This window comes from Rhinatrema bivittatum, chromosome 7, assembly GCF_901001135.1.
Source record: "Rhinatrema bivittatum chromosome 7, aRhiBiv1.1, whole genome shotgun sequence".
Lineage (NCBI taxonomy): Eukaryota > Metazoa > Chordata > Amphibia > Gymnophiona > Rhinatrematidae > Rhinatrema > Rhinatrema bivittatum.
In genome coordinates, this window is record NC_042621.1 from 191,281,599 (window position 1) to 191,304,885 (window position 23,287).

Consider the following 23,287-nt stretch of genomic DNA (forward strand, 5'->3'; position numbering starts at 1 on the left):
GAGGGCCTGTAGAGTGTGTATGTGTGCATGAATGAGATAAGTTGAGAGATTGTGTGTGAGAGTGAGTTGAGAGACTGTGTATGGGAGTGAAGACCTGAATGTTTGCAGAGACAGCATGTGAGAGCCTCTGTGTGTGTGAGAGAGATAGCATGTGACAGTGAGAGCCTGTGCTTGAGCAAGACAGCATGTGGGAGTGAGAGAAAGCCTGTGTGTGTGAGACTCAGACAGCATGTGCCAGTGAGAGACTGTGTGTATGAATGATTGTATGAGAGAGAGCATGTGAGAGTGAGAGCCTGTGTGTGTGTATGTGTGAGAGAGAGAGAAAGCATGTGAGAATGAGAACCTGACTGTGTGTTTGAGGGAAGAAGACAGATAGAGAGAAAAGAAATAGAAAAAAAGACAATATAAAAGGAATTGGCAAAAAAATAAGAAAGGGAAGGTGGAAAAAAAAAAAGCCTGTGACCAACCAACTAGAAAACTAAGATCAGACAGCAAATGTAAAAAAAAATAAATTACTTTTTACTGATTGGCACATGTAATCTTTGGGAATGTGCAAGAGTAGCACTTTCTCTATGCGGATCTCACAATGTACGAGATCAGCATGGAGAACTGGAAGCCCATGGGGCCTGCACAGAGGAGGCAGCAGAATGGGCTTCAGTGCCAGTAGCAGCAATCAGCACCTCCCCAGTAGCCACGCAGCAGCAGTGACAGTGGCAGCAGAGGAATGAGAGAGGCTCTGAGGTTGCTGGCAAAAGAAAGAGAGGGGGTCTCTGCCTCTAGTGTGTGCATGTGTATGAATGGGAGTCTGCTTGGGGGTGTGTCTGTGTATGAGAATGAATGGGTGTCTTCCTGGGGTTTGTATGTGTGAGAATAGGTGCCTGCCTGTGTGTGGTGTATGTGTGTGTGTGTGAGAATAAATTGGTGCCTGCTTGGGGGTCTGTGTGTGTGAGAATGAATGTGTGTATGCCTGGGGGATGGGGAGGGAGTGGTGTGAAAATGAATGGGAGCCTGCCTGGGGTTCAGTGTAAGAATGACTGGGAGCTTGCCTGTGTGTGTGTGTGTTTGTGTGTATGTGAGGGAGCCAGTGAGAGCATGAGTGTGTATGAGAAAATCCAGGGGAGTAAAAGTGTGTATGGTGTGTGTGTGTGTGGAGGGGGAGAGAGTGTCTTACAGCCTGAGAGTGTATCAGTGTCTGTGAGAGCGAGAGGTTATGGTTGTATATAAGAGCATGAATGTGTATGTATGTGACAGTGTATGTGTGAGAGAGAATGGACATGTGAGTATGTGTGTGAGAGAGAGAGGATAACCTCCTAATCCTCGACAATATCAGGGTGACTGGAAATCAAGAGCTCCCATGTATGGACAGCATGGGCTTTTTAAAATCCTTATTAGTTTTAATTATTGTGTGTTATTTGATATATGTGCTTTTTTGAAATATTTTATTGGTGTTTGGGAAACTGTAAAAATGTATATGATTTTAATTAATAGAAATTCTATTTATCAGTAGTTTTAAAATATTCTTTTATTAGTATGGTTTTACTATTATAACTGATGCTTTATGTTTCTTGATTTTATTGTTTTATGAAGAATGGTGGTTCTGTTTTTCCATTGTTAATACACAGAGTCTGGCTTTTTGGGGTTTCCATTTCAGTTTTTTCTAGGGTCTTTCTCTGCTCTGTGTGTGTGACCATGATGAGAGATTCTGCTAGCATGTAGTGTCTGTATAGGGATCTATAGCAATCAGGTTTGTTTTGTTTCCTCAGTAGGTGGTGTATTGTTATCCTAGGACCCAGTGTAATATTTACCCTTGCTTATTCACAGGTAGGGTTATTGTTGTTTGAGTCCTTGGTGTTATTACTGCTATGTTACAATGGGATTGCAGTATAGATTTTGAGTGTCTTTTTTGTGGGGTTTTGTGTTAGTTCACAATCGGGCGGATTTTAAATGCCCTGCTCGCGTAAATCCAGCTGGATTTACGCGAGCAGGGCCCTCGCGCGTCAGCGCACCTATTTTGCATAGGCCGCTAGCGCGCGCAGAGCCCCAGGACGCGCGTAAGTCCCTGGGCTTTTTTAAGGGGGCATGTCGGGGGCGTCACCAAATGACGCGGCGTTTCGGGGGCGTGGCGCGGGGTTTGGGGGGCGGGCCTGGGGGCGTGGTTTCGGCCCAGGGGCATTCCGGGGGCATGACTGTGCCCTCCGGAACAGCCCCCAGGTCGGGTCTTGGTGTGCCAGCAGCCCGCTGGCAGGCGTAAATCCATGGATAAAGGTAGGGGGGGGTTTAGATAGGGCCAGGGGGGTGGGTTAGATAGGGGGAAGAGAGGGGAAGGTGAGGGGAGGGCAAAAGAAAGTTCCCTCCAAGGCTGCTCCGATTTCGGAGCGGCCTCAGAGGGAACGGAGGCAGGCTGCGCGGCTCGGCGTGCGCAGGCTGCCCAAAATCGGCAGCCTTGCGTGCGCCGATCCCGGATTTTATAAGATACGCGCGGCTACGCACATATCTTATAAAATCCAGCGTACTTTTGTTTGCGCCTGGTGCGCAAACAAAGTACGCGATCGCGCTATTTTTTAAAATCTACCCCAATGTGTCTGGCAGTGGAAGGTGTTTGTGCTGCTGTTACTGTGATGTGACACCAGAATTTGAAAATATCTTTTAGTATGATGAGCTGTAAGGGAAACATCCAAGCTCCATTGTTTGGGGGAATTTCAGTGGATGCACAGAGTTACAGAACTGGAGGTGCAGGATTTATATTGACATTCTGTCCTTTCCTATAAATTCCAGACTTCACTCTCCTAGCCATATAGAATTAGTTGAATGAGGCTATCAAATAATTTTATAGTGTGAAACTGGACAGCTTTTTAAAATTACGCAGAAGACCCTTTGGACTTTTTTATTAACACTTTTTTTTTATAACCAATTTTAATGCAGGATCCATGCTATAGAGGTGAGTGTGATGAAGAAATGTCATTTTGGCCCCCCCAAATTCTTCTGTCTAGAGACGCCACAGATTTTCTGTGACCTTAAGCATTAGTACAAGAAGGATTACAGGGGGGGATGCTGGAGAGGCACACAAATGCATTGGCCCCCAAGTGCCGAAGACCCTTGGTGCGCCACTGGGTGAAAGTCATATGGGGCCGCAAGCGGTGGCAAAGTGGGGTGGAGATTTGGCGGGCCGCGAGCAGTGCCCAACCTGCTCGCGACCCAGAAAACTACACAGTCAGTGGGCGTGATTGAGAATGAGGTAGGAATCGGAGCAGAGACCAGGGGGTGGCGGTGCAACCGGGAGGGGGGGGCGGGGAACGCAAGGAAGAAGGCTCTCCTAGGGTGCCAAATCCCCTTGCACCGGCCCTGAATGCATGCATATGAATCTACATGCAGCTGCTCTGAGCTGGGTATAATTTCTGTGGGCAAGCCCATGTACAAACGAGCCAAACCTACAAGTTATCAAAGCTGACTTCTCTGCATAAGTCAGCTTGGAAAACTCCAGCTAAAGTCGGTGGAAATAAAATAGCCACAAATTTTAGCCCTACCTGCAAGGGTCTAAAATTACACACTAAAACAGATGCTCACAGATTTGAGAAGTATAGCTTTTAGAAATGCCAGAAAAAAATCAATAGTTTTTGATAAATTTAGAATGGTAAACTTTATTAAGGCAAATATGACTACAGTAATTCCTGTCCTTAGGTCACAGGTAGCATCATAATTTCTTCTCCCTATGGAGTCAAGTGTCTCCACTGGTACACTGAAAATAGTCCAGAAACACCTGTCTAACAATCCTAAGCTTTCTATTCAATTTATATCCTCAGGTGGCTAAATTTTTATTTTTTAAACAACTCCTGATTCAGGAATTCAAATGATTCTGGTCACAGGAAGATGCAAGGTCATCATAGACTTACAGGGTCATTCATCAAAATGTGTTATGGTGTTAACGCCTGTGATAACGGCATAAAGCATACGTTATCATTATAACGCACGTGATAGTCCCAGTACCGCATGGCATGAATGCAATTTTTTGAAAGGGGCAGGATCGGGGAGGGGTTTGGGCGGGATTAATGAAAATGAGGGGCATTATCGCACCGTGCAATAGTGTAGCACATGCTACCGCACGTTTTTAATGCCGGAAATAACTAGACCTTTTTTCCTGGCGTTAAGCTGTACAATATACCCAAAACAGCCATAACGCAATTCGCAATAAAAATTTCAAATTGCATTTTGGCCATTTCTGGGCTTGGAGAGGGGAGAAGGGAGAGGGAGAGGAGTAGAGAGCCTCTGAGGAGGCCTTATATCACTATAGAAGGGTCATCTAGTAACTCAAGGTGAGGTTTTGGTAGTGGTTTAGGGTTTTGGGGCCAGTTTGACATGCAGAGTGAGATGTACGAACAGCACAATACACCTCGGTGAAGATCTGATGTCGTTTGGAGTGAAGAAAATCTCTCAAAGATGAGCTTTCTACAATGATATCAAGCTAGGGTGAGAGAACATTGTAGAAATCTCATCTTTGTGAGACTTTCCTCACTCCAAATGACGTCAAATCTTCATCGAAGTGTACTGTGCTGTTCATACGTCTCATTCAACATGTCAAACTGGCCCCCAAACCATCACCAAACCCTCACCTCAAGTTATTAGCTGGCCCTCCTATAGTGATATAAATACGGTAGTTGACTACTATGAAGGCTTTATAAAGAGTCTCTCTCTCTCTCTCGAAGCTTGCAAGTAATGCAGTTATAGATGATTGTATTTCAGTGGCCTTTATTAACAACTTGCTTTAAAATTTATTATTTCTTGATTGAGCAATAGGAAATTATGTAGTGGTAGAGCTTGCATTTGCAGGGATTTCAATAATAGCTGTTTTGGACGTGTGGTTAATGTGCAACTGTATCACAGCAAACTCTGGACAAAGCTGAGATGTTTAGTACTCACTGAATGGGTGCTATTTGCTCCATGACAGATATAATACTTGAAAACCAACTGAGTTCAGGGATCGAGGAATAAAGTATGTTCCCACAACCAAATTTGATGTTCAAGGAACAACACAGTAAAGTCATGTATCCTAAAAAGATAGGTATACACCCCACAACTAGTACAAAAGATTGTAATCCCTATATATCAATTCAAACACTATAACCTCAGTTTAGGATTACCAATTTGCTCCATTTTTCAGAACAGGCTGTTCCATTCCTGGATCTACCCCACTGAATATCTGTATGTATAGGCCTGCTTTTCTTAAAGAAATTAATAGGGAAATTGAACTACAAGTGCATGTATGCGATGGGTTAAAGCTAGGACTTTTTTCCAGGAGAGGTTGATCTAACAAGAGGCTAACAGCAACCCTTCCTCAATTTCAAGTTCATTTAAAACATGCAGAAACCCACAAACACTGCCATAAATGGCATTATGGGCCTCACTTCTTCCATTTACCATAATGCATTAAATACTGTTTCAAAGGTTACGACTACTAAATTACTCATCCTAACCATTAATGCAAGTACATTTTCAATCACCCATATAATACAGTAACTAGTACTTCATGATTTCTTTACAAACCCAGAGTCGTTTGTGACAGGATCAATATATATAAAGACCATAGTTTCAAAGACTCAAAACATTTGTAATATATAACAAGTTATAAAAATATTTTAAAATGCTAGAAATCATCCACATTGCTACTACCAACTAAGTCAACACTGAAATCACAGCTGTTTAATTATTCTGAGTACAATTTACAAGTTTTATCTCATTGTACATGTATTGCTATTGAACTGGGGACTTAGCATTTTTACCTGCATTGAGTTTTAGCATTAAAAACTATTAATCAAGGATGTTAAACCCAAAAAGAAATAGATTATGACCTGAAGTACCTGGATTGCGCCATCCACTTCTGGATTGCAGTTCTCAGTATCCATGATTATAAGAACTTAAGTGCCATGCTAGATAAAACCATTGGTCCATTAGCTCAGCATTCTGTTTCTGACAGTGGCTAATCTGAGTCACTTTAAAGTACTCAGTAGATTTAAATGGAGAGATCCATACTGTGTTAATTACTGCCAGAAGAAGTGCCAAACCCAAAGATTGCCTAATAATTGCTAATCAACTTGTCCTGCAGGAATTTCTTCAAAACATTTACAAACCCAGCTATTATACTACCCTTGACCACATCCTCCTGCAGCAAACTCCACAGCTTAAATGTACGTTGACTGAAAAATACTTGATTAATAGCAGTTTATGGACTTCTCCTCTAGGAAGTAGTTATTTCCCTATCCCCAGAGCGCTTACAATCTAAATAGGTGATGCATCAAGCTGTGTTAGTGGTCTAACATGCAATAGAGCACTATCCCGGTGATATTGAGGGATATGCATGATAATTTGCATGGCCCAGCCCTGGTACCCTTCCCTATTACAACAACCTTCTTTGCATACAAAGAAGGCCATTAATAGGCAATCTGATGCAAATATTTTATCACGGCCGACCAAGAAAGTGGTCAACCATGACAAAACAACAATACCTTTTTTAAAAGCTGTAAATGTGATGTGGGAGCCCCGGGCCCCTTTTCCGGGTACAGAGGTTCCAGCGTCACATTTAAAGTGGCTAGAATCTTAAAAAAAAAAAAAAAGTACTGCTGCTGAAGAAAAGGTTGAGTGGGGGTCTGGGCTGACCCCCAGCTCAATCCAGGGCCACCTTACATGACTGGGGCAAGGTCAGATCAGGGTACCATTTTGAAAAATGGTGCTGCTGGGCCTGGGGCTGGAGGTCACTCTGGGCCCCTTCAAGGGATGACCAGTTATTAAGGTTCAGGGGCAGTGCGGGGAAGGACGAGGGTTATTGAGTGTGCAGGGGGTGGGGGTTTGGGGGAACACAACACCAATGAGTTTCCATACACCTTTGGGGGCTGGGGGGAAGAGTGGGTACTATATCCTCAACTATTTAGGGTGCGCTTGGAGTGGGGGGTGGGAGAGGGGAATTTGCGTATAATTTCATGGGAAGGGGATTCAAGTTATTGATCACAGGGGTAGGGGTAGGGGGTGCTATTGCTGCATTTGGCATTTATTAGTTTTTTTTAACCTTCTGGGGTGTGGGGGCCTCCTCAACTGGTGATTTCAGGTTGAGCTGGGGGTCAGCACTGACCTCTGGCTCAACTTCCCCATTTTCCTGTGGCAATATTTTTGTTTTGGCAGTGGCTCTTTAAGGCAATAGCTGTCCCTTGAGGTTAGGGCCAATAGCGCGTTAAAGAGCCACTAGCCGCATTCTTTTAACCAGCAGTGTTTGACCATGAGGCAAAAGAATGCTATATTGGAGCCCCTTCCCTTTTTTGGGGGAAGGGGCTCCAATATAGCAGTGATGCTTCTCTGTGAAAAAAATTGCAGCTTGGTGGCTGTATGCCTAAGTTTACACCTGTGGCAATGAAGGGTAGTGACTTACACAAGGTCACAGGAAGCGATAGGAGGATGTGAACGCTGATTTTCCTGATTCATAGCACTCTGCTCTAACCACTAGGCTACTCCTCCACTTCTAGCCTTTATAAGTTACCAATCCAAGAGGGTCATTTACCAAATTGTGTTAGGGCATTATTGCGCGCATTAAGGCCCTAACAAGCGCGATAAAGCCGTAATACATGTACTAAATACCACATCGCAAAATGTGTATGCAAATTTTAAATTTTTATTCAAGTGGGAGGAGTTTGGGTGGAGTAAATGGAAACGAGGGTCAGTTAATGTGACATGCGAAAGAGTAATGCACAGCAATGCAGGTTTTAATGCCAGAAACAACTACACCTTTTTCCTGTACATTGTGCCTGTGTTAGCTGTGCATTACTGTCCGAAATGGTATTTATCGTAAATGCCGAATCAGGAGGGGGAGAGAGAGAGAGCCTCTGTGGAGGCTCACAAAAAAGTTAACCATACCACTGTAGAGGGGGCATTATGAACTCAGGGTGAGATCTGTGGGGTGATATGGGTTTTGGGGGGCAGTTTTACATGAAGTCATACATACTAGCAGCACAGTTACCATCAGTGAAGATTTGTTATTTTGAGTGGTGAAAGATAAAAGAAGAGTAGATTTGTACCATGTTCTCTCTACCTAGCTGCAATCAAGCTACTTAGAGAACATGGTACAAATCTACTCTTCTTTCACCTTTCATCAATCCAAATCACATTAAATCTTCACTGATGGTAACTGTGCTGTTCGTATGTATGACTGTGCATGTAAAACTGCCCCCCAAAACCCAATTACAGAGGCGTGCTCTCTCTCAGCCCAAAATGCCAATTGCAATAAAGGCCTATCCGATGGACTTCTCAGCTTGCGATGTGAAAATAACACAGGAAAATTATCCTAAACACCTTTTTTTTTTTTTTTTTTTTTTTTATTATCACGGGTGCTATTCCTGTTATATTTATAGCAAAATGATGAATCCAGGTCCAAAATAGTACATTCCTGCTATTCTATCATTTTTTAATTTTCTTGAGAGTATTTCATGAGGGACTTTATAAAATGCCTTCTGAAATGCAGACACATTATATCAACTAGCTTACCTTTATCCACAATCTTATTTATACCTTTAAAGAATTCTGCTAGATTAGTAAGGCATGAAGTTCCTTTGTGAAACCCATGCTGCCTCTTTCCCATTAAGCCAATAATTTTCTTCTCAACAATAGCTTCCATCATTTTAGCCATCACTAATGTGAGACTCATTGGTCTATAATTTTCTGATCACCCTAGCATCCTTTTTTAAAATTGGCACTACATTGACTACTCTTGTGGAGTACAATGTTACTACTTTTATTTTACGCAATGTAATATATTACATGGGGAAGATCACACTTTAAACAAAATCTCAGTGGATGTTCCTGAAGTTAGTATATAGCGCAAAGAGATATACTGTTAGTTCTAGAATACAGAGTCAGCATAAGTCAGCAATACATGTCTTAGAACATGATCAGTTTAACAGATCAGCATGACCTAGGTCCTAATTAAAATTACATTTAGTTATACAGCAAAAAAAACAGAAAAAAGGGTCATGAGTCATATATATTTTCTACCAAATGCAATTAATTCTTCAACTTTGGCATAGTGATACTCTGCATATCTAAGGATTATTTAGACTTCAATATTTATCTTCATTATATTTTAACTAGTGCAGAGAGCAAGTTTTCAGATTTCTCAGGTGAAGACCATCAGATCTTGGTGATTTGCTACTACTTAGTTTGTAAATTCAATCTAGTTCCCTCTTCCAGATTCACATTAATTTATTTCAGTTCCTTTAAAAAGTCACCTATAAAGAATAATTCCATGGGGGCATCTCCCTAACATTCTCTACAGTAAAGTTTGAAGCAAAGAATTTATCTTGGTTTTTTTCTATGGCCTTACCCTCCCAAAGTATCCCTTTTAGCTTTGGTCATCCTATGGTTCAACTGATTCCCTTTCAGGCTTCTTTTTTATATACTTGAAAATGATTTTATTATTAGTTTTTGCCTGTTTGGCAAGTTTCATCTCAAATTCTGCCTTGGCCTTTTAATGTTTTTCATCTAATTTACTACTGCTTGCACTCTTCATTATTTTCCTTATTAGAACCTACTTTTCTTTTTTAAAAAGATACCTTTATGGCTATAATAGCCTTTTTGATAGCACCATTTACCCAGCATGGTTGGTTGTTGTTCTTTCAACTTTTTTAACTTGTGAAATACTTTTTATCTGGGCTTCTAAAATGATATTTTTAAGTAATCTCCATGTAACCCCTTCATTGAGGACCTCCTGGAATGCATGGGCACATATTTGTCTCTGAGGCCACTTTAGCCCAACTTTTTCTTTTCTCACAACATGGTCCACTTGCCCCAGGGTGCTGGAGTTCATTCTAGCAGAGAGGATTCAACCTCTGGGCCCTAAGCTCACGAGGGTGGGGGACCAACACACAGTCTCTCAATCTTTCTGCTGTTTCTCTCTCCCAGGTTCCCTAAAGCAAGGAGATCCCAATATTTGGGATCTCCTTGCTTTAGGGAACCTGGTATATTTAAAGAAGATGCTGGACATTGTGTTGGGGTGTTCCAAAATAAATGTACTGCAACCAAAAATACTTCAAGTCCAATTAGCAACAAAAATTCTCCAGTTGATCTTCTCACAAAAAGTAAAAAGTCCAAAAGTGTCTCTTTTCAGTTCTATCAGCTGAATTAGTGTCCCTTAGGCAACAACCTAACACCCTTTAGTGGTGGAATGTGGGCTCCTAGTGGGGACTGGGATCTTCTATTCTTTCTCGGAAGTTAGCATTGGACTTCTCATGTGAGAAGTCCCAAACAATGTCCAAATATCCAAAGTTTCTTCTCCCTCTTAGTGGGCAGAGGCTAATGTCCAAAAAGATTCTTCCCAAGACAAAATAGGTACAAAACTTCTCAAAGCTCCAAACTGCTTCTCTCTTCTTCTCAGGTCATTACAGTCCTTCCTTAGCTGGATGAAAGGAACTGCAGCACCTTATCAATAACTTCCAAGGGCAGGGAAGAAAATCCTCCTGGGCAGGTTCAAGAACCAAAAAGAAAAATCTTCTAAAAAAAAAAAAAAACAAACGTTCAAGAAATCCTTCTCTTCCACTTTCACAGAACCCTCCCTTCCAGAACTGGGGGATACTAGCCAGGGATAAGTCTCTTTCCCTGGATCAGGCTTTGGGGCCTAATCAGGGACCACTGCAACACTTTTTGCTTCTCTAACAATCTAACAAAAATGTCACACTGCTTTTTAGGAGCTAACTGACCAATTCAGACAAGCCTTTCTGGAGATGCACCTAAGGAATGGTTAGCAAAGTACCATTTTCTACCTAATCCTAGCCTAGGGCTTAAACTAGGGCAATTTAGTTAGTGAGGGACAAAGAGTCTCTTACACCCCTGCTTCCTATAGATGTTTAACTCTTTCAATAGTTCCTTTTAGTTTTGTTCAAGTGGTCTCTTATTATTATAGATCAATCCATTTCTAGTCATAATATTATGCTTGGATATTTGTGCCCTGAGGAAAACATATTTGACTCCATAAAACCAGTGTAAACAATAAGCAATTTAAAAAGAGGAGAAATTTGGGTCTTGGAGAATCTGACTTTTCCCACAGACTCATTGACCATGGTCACTTTGAAAGCATGGCATTTATAAAATAAGTTGTCAAAGTATAATCCTTAGGAAGCTAATGTAAACTTTTAATTTAGCATGACAAATCAAATATAATAGCATGTCAAAGTTAAAGTAAGGTGAAGAAAGCAAGCCATAGAAATCAACTATACTGTCAGTCAATTCTGTATGTATCAATAAACAAAGGGCATTGAAGGTGGCAAAAGATACATTCCTTAGAACTTTATCAAGTCTATTATACGGTGTGGTACTGCACCTGTCAACCTCTGGCAGACACCAGATCTAATGTATTATAATGCAATGTGTTCCAGACAGGACTAGACCCAAGACTTTGAGGACTAGAAAGAGCTGGAGTTGTAGTACTGGGTCAAACTGAAACTTCCTATTGACACATCTTCTGTCTTTTAACTGTAATCTCTTGTCTCCTGAAGGGGAGTATAACAAGCGCTGACTCATATACTCACAAACAAATGTTATTTGCATAGTGGCCAGCTAATCTAACTTTGAAAAGTAACTGCAGCATTGCTGTAATGATTGGAGGGCCATAAAGGTAAGATTTTGGGAAACCACCAAGTCTCTGGGTAGCTCAGTGATTACTATGGACTCGCTCCTAGTTTTAGAGAGAAGAGGCAGGTATGGCAGAAGGGCATCATATGGACATTACATTGTAGCATTTCCCTTGAAACCCCTCTCATGGTATCATGTAATGACATTTTTAAACCTGGAGACATTACGCCCGATGTGAGAGAGATGAATTAATTTGCATCGTCATTACTTTCAAATACTTTACTCAGGTGATCTCTTCTTTCCAAAGTATGCTAGGTATTTATCATCAGCGACACTGCCAAAAGCAGTGCAACTAAAGAAAATGAAACGTTATAACACTGACAGCACCATACCACTTATTTGTTTGTTTTTAGGACTCTTCCTAATGCTAGTGAAGATGACTAACAGGGTAACTGCAGTTGTCTTAACTTCTTAACCCTGAGGTGTCCTTACAGTATTCCCTAAAAACAGGGAAAGGAGAAATTGATCAAAACAGGTCTCTCATGTTCATCCTTCTAGGTCTATACCTAATATAACAATGTGCCACACATTCATCTCAAGAAACTGGCACTGTAGAAATACAAGATAGACTAAAAGAAAAAAAAAGTGTAGATAATTCAGGTTTTAAATGATATCCCCTTTGTAGCTATTACTAAGAATTCAGAGAGAATTTTACCGTATAAGAAATTAGTAACGCCACTGAGTGCTGCACGCTTTGTAAATGAGTAGGCAAACAATCCTGTTTCATGTGACCCAGCTACAGAGAACATATGCAGTTTAACAAGGCCACGAATGAAGATTAGTTGAAAAACTGCAAGGAAATCAAATTCACTTCAAACAACAGCAGTTTCAATTTCAGACAAAAAGAAAACCTTTTTAACAAATCAAAGTCCAGTTTAAACTGTGGAGTAACTAGAACATTCTGAACGCATATTACTTACCATGCAGTGAGGGGATCCTCTTTGGGCAGCTAGGCACCTTCTCCCCTTCCTGACCGAATCACTGAGTACTGGGTCTGTGCCCTCCTCAGTTCAGGAAGTAGAGGCAAGGCTGTCTTTTTGCTCTTTACAAACTGGTAAGCGCGCTAATTTTAGCCAGCTTCATCACTCCCTCAGTGGAAAGACATCTTGTCATGCCAGAATCAGCAGCATGTAGGGCTATTTTTTGAGAAGAGACTAATTGTGCTTCTGCTGAGCCTCAGCTTCAAACAAAACATGGCTGAATGGAGAAAAAGGCCAGCTGTCTATTTATAACTTATGTTACAATGGAGACTTACCAGTTGACTGTCTCATTTTAACTCCTGCAGGGAACAAGTGTTTGACCGGAACGGCATTGCACCGAGAATGCAGGCAATGGCTGTGGTCAGTCTTGGGTCTGCTGTCAAATCTTTGTGCTCCTTTCATCTTGTGCCTTATGATTTATAGAAGGTTCATTTTGTAGAAACTATAAGGGATTTTGTTAAACTATTTCTTTGTAGTTTTCATACTTTTCCCCCCTGTCTTCATCTTCCCATCCCCATCCTAATTTTTTATGTTTTTATTTTTAGTGGAACCATCACATAAAAAGCAAAAAAGATCCATGCACATGAAGTTTTTAAGGGGGATAGAATTTTTTTTGTTTGTTTCTAGCCAACACACTGAGGAGCTGATGCAAAAAAAAAAAAAAAAAAAAGCCCCCCAGGCACCTTTCCTGGGGCACTATGCAATATTTAAATTAGGGGTGCTAGGGTTGATTGTGTGCCCCTAGCACCTCCTTGACAGCGGGACCCCACAAGTGGTCATCTGTCAGCAGCCGTCTGCCAATTAAGAAAACTGATGCTGAATTTATTGGCATCCGTTTTCCTAATTGGCACACAGCCACGGGTTTGGGGAATGGATGTTTGTTAACTGAGCATCCGTTTCCAGAACCTGACCACCGGCACTTTTTTAAAACCTTTTTTTTAATCTTTAATTCCTCCTACTTAATATGCTTCCGGCCTTTGCCTTGGCAAAATGTCTTCTCTCTTTGGACCATCCTTCATTCCTCGGACTGATCTTGGTTTTGACTTCAGACAGGATCTTGACCATGAGCTATACTGCCTGCCTCGACCCTAGACTGGACCTTGTCCACGAGCTTCACTGCCTGTTCCTGACACCGGCTTGCACAACTGTGACTCTTCTCTTGGACATTCATCTCTGCAGAGGCCCCACATAAGTCCAACCAGCCCCGGCACCCAAGGGCTCAACCTAAGGGGAACATGGGCTGGTAGTGGCGAAGCCCCAGTTGGGCCTCTGCTTTCCATCAGCCTCGCCTACAGATGATGGGGACCTGTGGGGCTCCTCCCCACAAGTAGTGCCCACCCCCCCTCAGTCCAAGGGTCCACCTGCATAACAGCTTGCCAAGGTCATGGACCTGGTGGAGGCTTCCGCCCTGTAGGCCATCCCGGGCTTAGCCCAGAAAATTCAGGAAGAGCAACGATTCTTCGAAGCTCTAGCAGCCTCTATGGAGCTTCTCAGCGCCCGCCTAGACTTCTCAGTTCCAGTGAGCATGCCGAGTCTGGCTACACTGGTGCCTACCTTTCCAGCACCACCTCAACACTCAGTCATACCGCTTCCAGCTTCTCCTCGCTATTCCGGGGAACCTGAACTCTGTCGAGGCTTCATTAACCAGTACAATATGCATTTCTGCCTCCAATCCGTACTGTTTCTGGATGATACCACAAAGACTACCTACATTCTCTTCCTTCTGGATGGTAAGGCCTTAGCATGGGCCTCCCCTTTGTTGGAATGTTCCAATCCCATCCTGCGGGACTTTTGGCACTTCTTGGATCTCTTCAGGGTGGTGTTCGATGACCCAGGTCGTCAGGCAGCCTCAGGTTTGGACCTCCTCCACATCCATCAGGGTAGTCGCTCCCTCTCCGACTATGCCATTGAATTTCGGACCTTGGCGTTGGAACTCCATTGGGGAGAGGACTGTCTTCGCTCCATTTTCCTGGATGGATTGTCAGCCCAAGTTAAGGATGAACTGGTGGCTCATGAGCTGCCTGCCTCTCTAGATGCTCTCATTGAGCTAGCCGGCAAGATTGACCATTGACTCCAGGAACGGAATAGAGAACTAAAATTTTCCAGGAGGCGGGCAGCTGCCGCTAATCACCCTTGGTGCCCCTCTTCGCCACTGAAAGTTTCCTCTTCCTCTGGACCCGCAACAGAAGAACCGATGCAACTGGGTCGCGGTTGGCTGACTCCAGAAGAGTGCCTCCGATGCCACCAGACCAGACTCTGTCTTTACTGTGGTGAGGCGGGCCACCTAATAGATCGCTGTCCAGTAAGGTCGTGTAAACTCTCAGGCCTAAGTCTCAGTGGGGGTCTGACCCTAGGCCTCACCTCTCCAGCTCCCCCATTAACTTCCAGTGACTCTTTCTTTGGGCACTGAGGAATTCAACATGCTAGCCCTAATAGATTCTGGGGCAGGAGGGAATTTCCTAATGTAAACTCTTGTGGAACACTTCCAGATTTCCACAGAGTCCTGCCTGATTCTTCTGGTTTTCTCTCAATCCACGGGGATCCTCTTTCAGGGAAAGTTACCCGAATTATCATTCCTTTGAAGCTCCACACCAGATCTCTTCACATGGAACACCTGGCATTCCATGTGATTGAAAAATCTACACATTCCGTGGTTCTGTGATTACCCAGTGGGGTCCTGCATGTCATTAAACCCACTTAGAGAAGGTATCGAACCGGCTATATCTTATTAGTACTGAGGTTCCACCTGATCTTCCTCTGCAATATGCACAATTCGCTGATGTATTTTCTAAAAAGAAAGCTATTTTACTGCCTCACAGGGGCAATAAAATAGTTATTGCACCATCGATCTACTGACCGGTACCAAACCTCCTCAGGGAAAGGTTTACCCCTTAACCTTACCAGAGACAAAAGCCATGTCAGAGTATATTAAGGAGAACTTGGATAAAGGATTTATCCATTGCTCTAATTCATCAGCAAGCGCTGTTTTTTTTTCTTTGTGGCGAAGAAGGATGGGACCCTCCGCCCATGTATAAATTATCGAGGTTTGAACCCTATCACCTGAAAGGACTGATACCCTTTGCTTCTGATCTCAGAGTTATTCAACCTCCTGCAAGGAAACAAGATTTTTTCCAAACTGGACCCCCGCGGGGCATACAATTTAATTTGCATTCAGCTTGGAGATGAGTGGAAAACAGCTTTTAATACCAGAGAAGGCCATTATGAATATTTGGTCATGCCATTCAGATTGTGCAACGCACCAGCCGTGTTTCAAAACATGATGAACGAGATACTCCAAGACCTTCTCTATGAGTGCATAGTCGTTTACTTAGACAACATCTTAATCTTCTCGAAAGACCTGGTTATTCATCGCTAAAACGTCTCTCGAGCTCTCCAACATCTCTGTGATAATCGGCTTTACGCTAAACTCGTGAAGTGTTTATTTGAGAGAGAAAGCCTCCCGTTTCTGGAATACATAGTCTCCATCGAGGATTTTACATGGACCCCAAGAAGCTCAAGTACATAAAAGATTGGCCACAGCTTAGCAGATTGTGAGCCTTACACAGGTTCGTAGGCTTCGCCAAATTACTATCGCAGCTTCATTAACAATTACTCTAAGCTGGCAGCTCCACTCATAGCCCTGACTCGCAAGGGGCCAATGCCAAACTGTGGCATCTGAGGCTGTGACAGCTTTCCAACAGTTAAAGGCTGCTTTCCTCCGGGAACCCTGTCTCCGTCACCCAGACCCACAGTGTCCTTTTATTGTGGAAGTGGACGTCTCTTCCGAAGAAGCGGGAGCTGTCTTGAGCCAGTATTTGTCCCCTGGAACCTTACATCCTTGCTCCTTTTTCTCTAAGAAATTTTCTCAAGCCGAGCATAATTATGGAATTGGCGACAAGGAGTTACTTGCCATCAAGCTCGCATTTGAAGAATGGCAGCAGTGGTTAGAGGAGGCTCAGTATCGTATCACCATCTATACTGACCATAAAAACCTAGAGCACCTCCACCAGGCCCAGCGTCTGAACCCGCGACAGGACCGTTGGGCACTTTTCTTCACCTACTTCAATTTTGAACTCAGATACAGGCCCACAGCCAAAAGCGTCCAAGCAAATGCTCTTTCTTGCTCCTTTTTGACTGAGGATTCTATTGAACCACTCCAGCACATCATAGACCCTGCACGGGTCCTCCTTGCCTCCACCATGACCGTCCCTCCAGAGAAGACAGTTGTTCCTCGTAAGCACCATGAAAATGTGTTAAGCTGGTCCCACGAATCCCAGGTTGCAGGCCACCCTGGACGAGCTCGGTCCCTTGCATTGCGCTCCAGCAATTCTACTGGAGGTCCAACATGCAGAAGGATGTTCGGGCTTATGTGGACTCTTGTCCCATCTGCACGCAGCAGAAACAATTGGTGGGATGATCTAGGGGGCTGTTACAGCCATTGCCAGCCCCCAAGGAACCTTGGACTCACATCTCTACTGACTTTGTCATGGATTTACCTCTCAAATGGCAATATGGTCATCTGGGTGGTAGTTCACAGTTTCTCAAAAATGGCACACTTCACTCCATTGCCTGGTCTTCCTATGGCTCCATGGTTAGCGCAACTATTTTTTCAGCATGTGTTTTGTCTCCATGGAGTCCCCAAACACATCATCTCTGATCACCGCAAGATTTTGGCAGTCCTTATGTAAAACAATTCAACATTACATTGGATTTCACCACAGCATATCATCGGCAAGCTAATGGCCAGTCTGAACAGATAAATCGGACACTAAAACATTTCCTCCAGGTGTAAGTCAACACCTGACAAGTCGACTGGGCGGCTCTGCTCCCTTGGGCAGAGTTTTCCCGCAACTCGCATACTTGCACTGCCATGGGTGTCTCTCCAGTTCAAATATTTTATGGCAAGCAGCCACTACCTCTTCCACTGATTGATCCCTCACCTGCAGCTCAATGACAGCGGAAGAGCTGAAAAAACTCTGGAACCATACGCAGCAAATGCTGAAGAAAGCAGCCTAAAGGCCAAAAACTTTGCTGGCTTCCATCGCAGACCTGCGCCTCAGTTCAAACAAGGAGAAAAAGTATGGCTCAGCAGCCGTCATATCTGGTTCAGAGTTCCATTGATGCAGCTCGCTCCTTGGTATATCAGGATGTTTACAGTGCTACGTCAACTGGGACCAGTAACATACCAACTCCGCCTAACCACCTCTCTAAAAATACATAATTCCTTCCATATCTCCCTATTAAAACCCCTGGTACTTTCATGGCCCTCCCAGAAGACATCAGAACCACAGGATATCACCTTGGAGAGTGATTCTACGTACCAGGTACATGAAGTTCTGGACATGAGAAGATGTGGACTCTCCATTATGGAACCCCCTGCAAGGGGCTTCTAGCCCATGGAATTCACATGCAGTGGACTGTAGTCACTCCAAGGATATGCATAAGAGTTCTCTCCTCAGCCACCAGCTTCATCACTGGAGTTCTGGATCAGTGTTCCCTCCTCTCCACTCATCTCCCCCAGAAGACCTTTCCTACTCCAGATTTCTGGAGATGCTTGGAAATGCTCTTGTACTGCAGATGTCTTAGGATTTGTCTAGGTTCTGAAAGATCTAGACGATCCTGTAGCAATAGCAGTTCATCATATCCTGCAAGATTTACAAATGAATATGTGGGAAAACCCCATTTCATGTGCCCCAGTAGCAAGAAAACTTAACCTTAAGAACAGAGTTCAAAAATTGCCAGGCTTCAGAATAGTACAATTATTTATTTATTTTTAACTCATTTCTATACCGCTTAGAAATAAAAATGATTTATAATATAAGCATGCACAAACACAATACAAAATAACTTAACATTATAGTAAAACATAATAAAAGCATATGACAAATCTAAAACAATACTGAGAAAATTTAAAAAACATAAAAAAAGATAATAAAAAATATAAAAGACTAAAAAAACGACAAATCAACTAAAATATTAAGGAGCCGCATTAAAAACTGATTAGAATAAATAAGTTTTTAACATTTTCTTAAAAGATTTATTGCAAGACATTAAATGCAATACTTCTGGGAGACTGTTACAGAAAACTGCACCAGCAATTGAAAAAGATCTTTCTCGTGTTTCATCCACTCTTGCTAATCTAAAAGAAGACACAGCTACTAACATTCACTATTGCAAAGACTGCAGTGTACAATTCTATATGGTTCAGTACTTACATGATTGTGTACAAAAACTGAAGCCATTTCTTCTGACCGATGATAGCGGAAACACATACTCTCAGCCATTATTGGATGCCAAAGAGTGTACACCCATCTTCTTTGTTTGATCTATGAAGCATTTGATACTACATCATGATCCTCGTCAAACTCCAATGAAGCTTGCTGCATGGCTTGGTTGAGAACCAGTACCCTATGTGATGATGTCCATGAAATTTAGCAGATGTGCCCTGCCTTGGTGATAACTTCTTTGGAGATAAAGTGAGAGAAAGTGGCTCATATCAAGGAACAACATGGGACGGTGCAATCTCACACCACAGGACTGGAACTGTAGTTGTCTTCAAAGTGTCCATTCTATACTCTTAAAAGACTATGTCCCAAGAGACCTTGTTCCAGCAATCCCAGTGCTACCAAATGCTGTCTCTACTTCTGCAACAGCAAAAACTTCCAAATCGTGTTCAACAGCATTAACATCATCAACCTAAAGCAGTGCAACAGGTCCAGCCCAAACCTGGGCCAGGTTTTTGATTATTCTTTAGACATAGCAATTATCCTCTCCAATAGGTGGGAGAATTTGCCATTACCTAGAATAATGGCACAAGATCACCAAAGACTGACAGGTTGTCAAGACTGTGAAGTCTTGATACTGCTTGAGTTTCTCCCAACTTCCTAAATTTCTTCTCCTCGCAGGCTTCAATACAGATCCATTTCACTAGATGCAGCTCTGCCTGGAAGAGGAGTCATTCTTTGAACTGTGGGCAATAGAATCAGTTGCTCCCCATCTAAATGGCCAGGGGTTCTACTCCCACTAATTCCTCATCCCCAAGAAATCAGAGGGACTGAAACTAATCCTGGATTTAAGAAGCCTGAATAAGCACATACTATGGGAGAAATTCAAAATGGATTCCCGCCACACAATCCTTCACTTCAGCCAGAAAGAGGAGTGGATGTGCATTCTGGATCTAAAATATGCTTATGCTCAAATACCCATTAACACTTCCCATTGACAATACCTATGTTTTTTGGCGTTTTGTTCTCATTATCAATATAAGGTGCTCCTCTTCAGCCACACCAAGAGTCTTCACCAAATGCCTAGCTATAACAGTAGTAGCACATCTATGCTGTCAGGACATCCATGTCTTTCCTTACCTGGATGACTGGCTTGTGAGAACAAATTCACAAGAAGCATTTCTAACTTTCCTGGAAAAATTGATATGTCTTTTTCAGTTGCTCAGTTTCCTTGTGAATTTTGAGAAATCAACTCTGATTCTGGGAACTACTGGGAAAAAAATCCTGAGATGCCCACCTTATTATATCAAATAAAACAAAACATTATCAGGCACAGATAGATATGAATGCACCCAGGGGATCCCTTAGATCCAAGATGGCGGCACGTTAAGAGTCAGAGCTAAGTGGCGTCCTGCTTTTCTTCCTGAAAACAGCTAATTTCTAGGAATGCCACCTAAAAGGAAGGGGAAGATCAGGGTTTATCCCTCGACACCCCCTCCGATATCGATTTTACAGCAGGAGATCACACGGTTTCTTACCTCCTCAACCATTGATCCAGGAGTCGAGGAGCCCTTGGAGCAGAGAACTGAGAGTGAGTTTTCTGTTCTGGAGGAGACCACCCTGAGTCCAGAACAGAGAGCAGTTCCGACGCAAGGGACAGGGCTCGTGTTCCAACCCGATGCGCTGGTCGAAGGGACTTCTTCCGGGTTACAGGCAGAGACGCCAGCGCTGACCGTCGCTTTACAAGCAACGTTAACAAGCTCGGTCGTCCCGGATGAAACGAGATCCAGCGTGGGAATTACAGAAATCGGACGGGGAGAAGGGGCAGAAGGGGTAAGTCCAGTGAGTTTAAGCCTGCCAATACCACAAGATCTTACCCCATCGTTTAAACCCCTGAAAATCCCAGACCGTCCTGAAGTTGTGACTATGACTGCGCTTTGGGACTTGATGGCGGGAGTAGCGTCGGCTGTAAATCATCTAAGCGAGGAAGTGGGGACATTGGCTTCTCAGAGTTCCAAAAATTCGACTGAATTTCAAAAGAAACTTGAACAAGTTTCTAAGAGAATTGTGACGCTGGAGGAGAAGGAACAAGAAAACTTAAAATTTAAAGCAGCAGTGGTTAAAGATAACCAATCAATTGCCAGGAGAGTGGAAACACTAGAGAACGCTTCCAGACATTTAAACATTAGGATCTTAAATTTTCCTCGGGTATTGGGTGAAAACCCTTACATTTCCTTAAAAAGATTCATGATAGAGGTCCTGTGTTTTGATGAAGGAAATATACCTGCAGTTAATAAATGTTATTTTTTGCCTAAAGCAATTTCCACATCAAATAGAGTAAATATTCAGGAAAATTTAACCCAATTGTTAGAAGATTCCGCAATAGAAGTTTTAGATAGAGCTACTTTACTGGTATCACTGATATCTATTATGGATGTTCAGTCTATTATGAAAAAGTATTTCAGTAAGTTTCCGACTGTTTTCCTTAATGAAAATGTAAACATTTTTCCAGACTTGTCTCCAATCACCCAGGGTAGGCGCAGAGAGTTCTTAGCTCTACGCCAACAGGTTATAGCATTGGGTTATACCTTTAAAGTCAAATTTCTTTGTAAATGTTTCTTAAAGAAAGGAGCTGAAGTCAATGTATTTTTCACTCCCGAACAGTTGAAAAGTTTTCTCTTATTGAAAACTCCTATTACATCATCACCCATAACTATGTAATTGTAATGGTTGTGTTATGTGCTTGCCTTTCAATTGTTAAAAAAATTTTTTCTTGGTTAAAGTCACTCTCAAAAATTTCTGGATCCCAAACCTTAGCCATCGGTAATATATATATTGATTTATAGTTTAAGAAGGATGGAGATATTTGTATTATGTTTATTTTTTCCTTTCTTATTTTTTTCTTTTCTTCCATCCGATCTGAGTTTCTGTATTTGCAAAATTGAAGGTTTTGTAAATTAAAAATTGATAAATAAAGAATTAAAAAAAAAAAAAAGAATGCACCCAGGTTTTATTAGCAGAATTTTCCTGACAATAAACAAAATATAAAGTTGCATTTTTAACCATTTTCTTTATTAATTATTCCAGTACAAAACAGTAAAGCTAGTAATGTCACTGAATACAGTAGAAGTTGTATTTCTCTTTCACTGAACAAAAACCACACAGTACAAATGTTATTCTGTGAGTTTAATAAATTGTATATTCTTCCTCTTACTTCATAGGTGCAAAAATGATTGCTGTTCTCAACAACAACAAAAACAAATGAAAAGAGTGATAGGGATAACAAAAGTCAGCTGAATAAGGCAAAAAGTCCAAGAAAAACAGTAAACAGAATGAGAGAAACTGTAAAGCTATGAGAACAAATGCTCGTAGTCTGGGCAATAAAATCCCAGATCTGCAAATCCTAATGGAGAGGCAGACTGGACGTTGGTGCTGTTACGGAGACACGCTTCACGGAATCTCATGATTAGGATAGGCCGGACAGGGCTATAACTTGTTAAGGAAGGACAGAGAGGACAGAAAAGGGGGAGGGGTAGCTCATTATATGAAAAACAATATCCAGGCAACTGAACTACAAGGAATAAGATGTAGAGAAGCAGCATTATGGGCCATCCTGAAAAAAAAGAGGATAGTGCATCCATTTTTACTGGAGTGGTTTACATGCCTGTAACTCAAATGGAAGAACTAGAAAGAAAGCTGATTGGAGACATCCAAAAAGTGGGAAGGAAGGGAGATGTGTTGATTGTTGGAGATGTTAATCTGTTGGACATAGATTCCGCAGAAAGGATCCTCCAGCCAGTCAACAGAAATAGAGAGATAGTGGATGCCCTGCAAGGGGCTCTGTTCAAACAAATGGTTATGGAACCCATGAGGGAGGGAGCTATTCTCGACTTAGTGCTCACAAACGGGGATAGCGTCTCAAATGTCCAGGTGAGGGCCCACCTTAGCACCAGTGATCATCAAAAGGTATGGTTTGTATTGTAAACAGGATACAGAGAAGTCACACAAAGACCAGAGTTTTGAACTTCAAAAATACAGACTTTGCTGAAATGGGAAAATTCCTGGAGATAGAACTTGAAGACTGGGAGAAAATGGGAGAGGATGAACAACTGTGGGCCAAACTAAAAGGCGCAATTACAAAGGCAACTAATCTTTACGTTAGAAAAGTAAACAAAAGCAAGAGAAATAAGAAATCTATCTGGTTCTCAAAGGTGGTGACTGATAAAATAAAAAGAACAGTGTTCCAGAAAGATAAAGGATCCTAAAAAGAGGAACACAGGGAAGAATATCTGAATAAACCATGGAGACGAAGAAAGTAATCAAGAAAGCAAAAAGTCTGGCGGAAGAAAGGATTGCCAAAGACATAAAGAGAGGTCACAAAACTTTTTTCAGATACATCAGAGAAAGTAGAAAGTTCTGAAGAGG

At 42.3% G+C, this 23,287-nt stretch overlaps 1 protein-coding gene across 3 annotated transcripts in view; it reads right to left on the reverse strand.

Moving 5' to 3' along the window:
* MYPN (myopalladin) overlaps window positions 1–12,800 on the reverse strand; it is a 389,049-nt gene extending 376,249 nt beyond the window's left edge. The window contains exon 1 of one of the 3 annotated variants that reach the window (XM_029609689.1): window positions 12,579–12,800. The gene's annotated coding sequence lies outside the window, so the exon portion shown is untranslated. The remainder of the gene's footprint in view (window positions 1–12,578) is intronic. The other 2 variants (XM_029609690.1, XM_029609692.1) reach the window with 2 other exon arrangements.
* Between the last annotated feature and the right edge of the window lie 10,487 nt (window positions 12,801–23,287).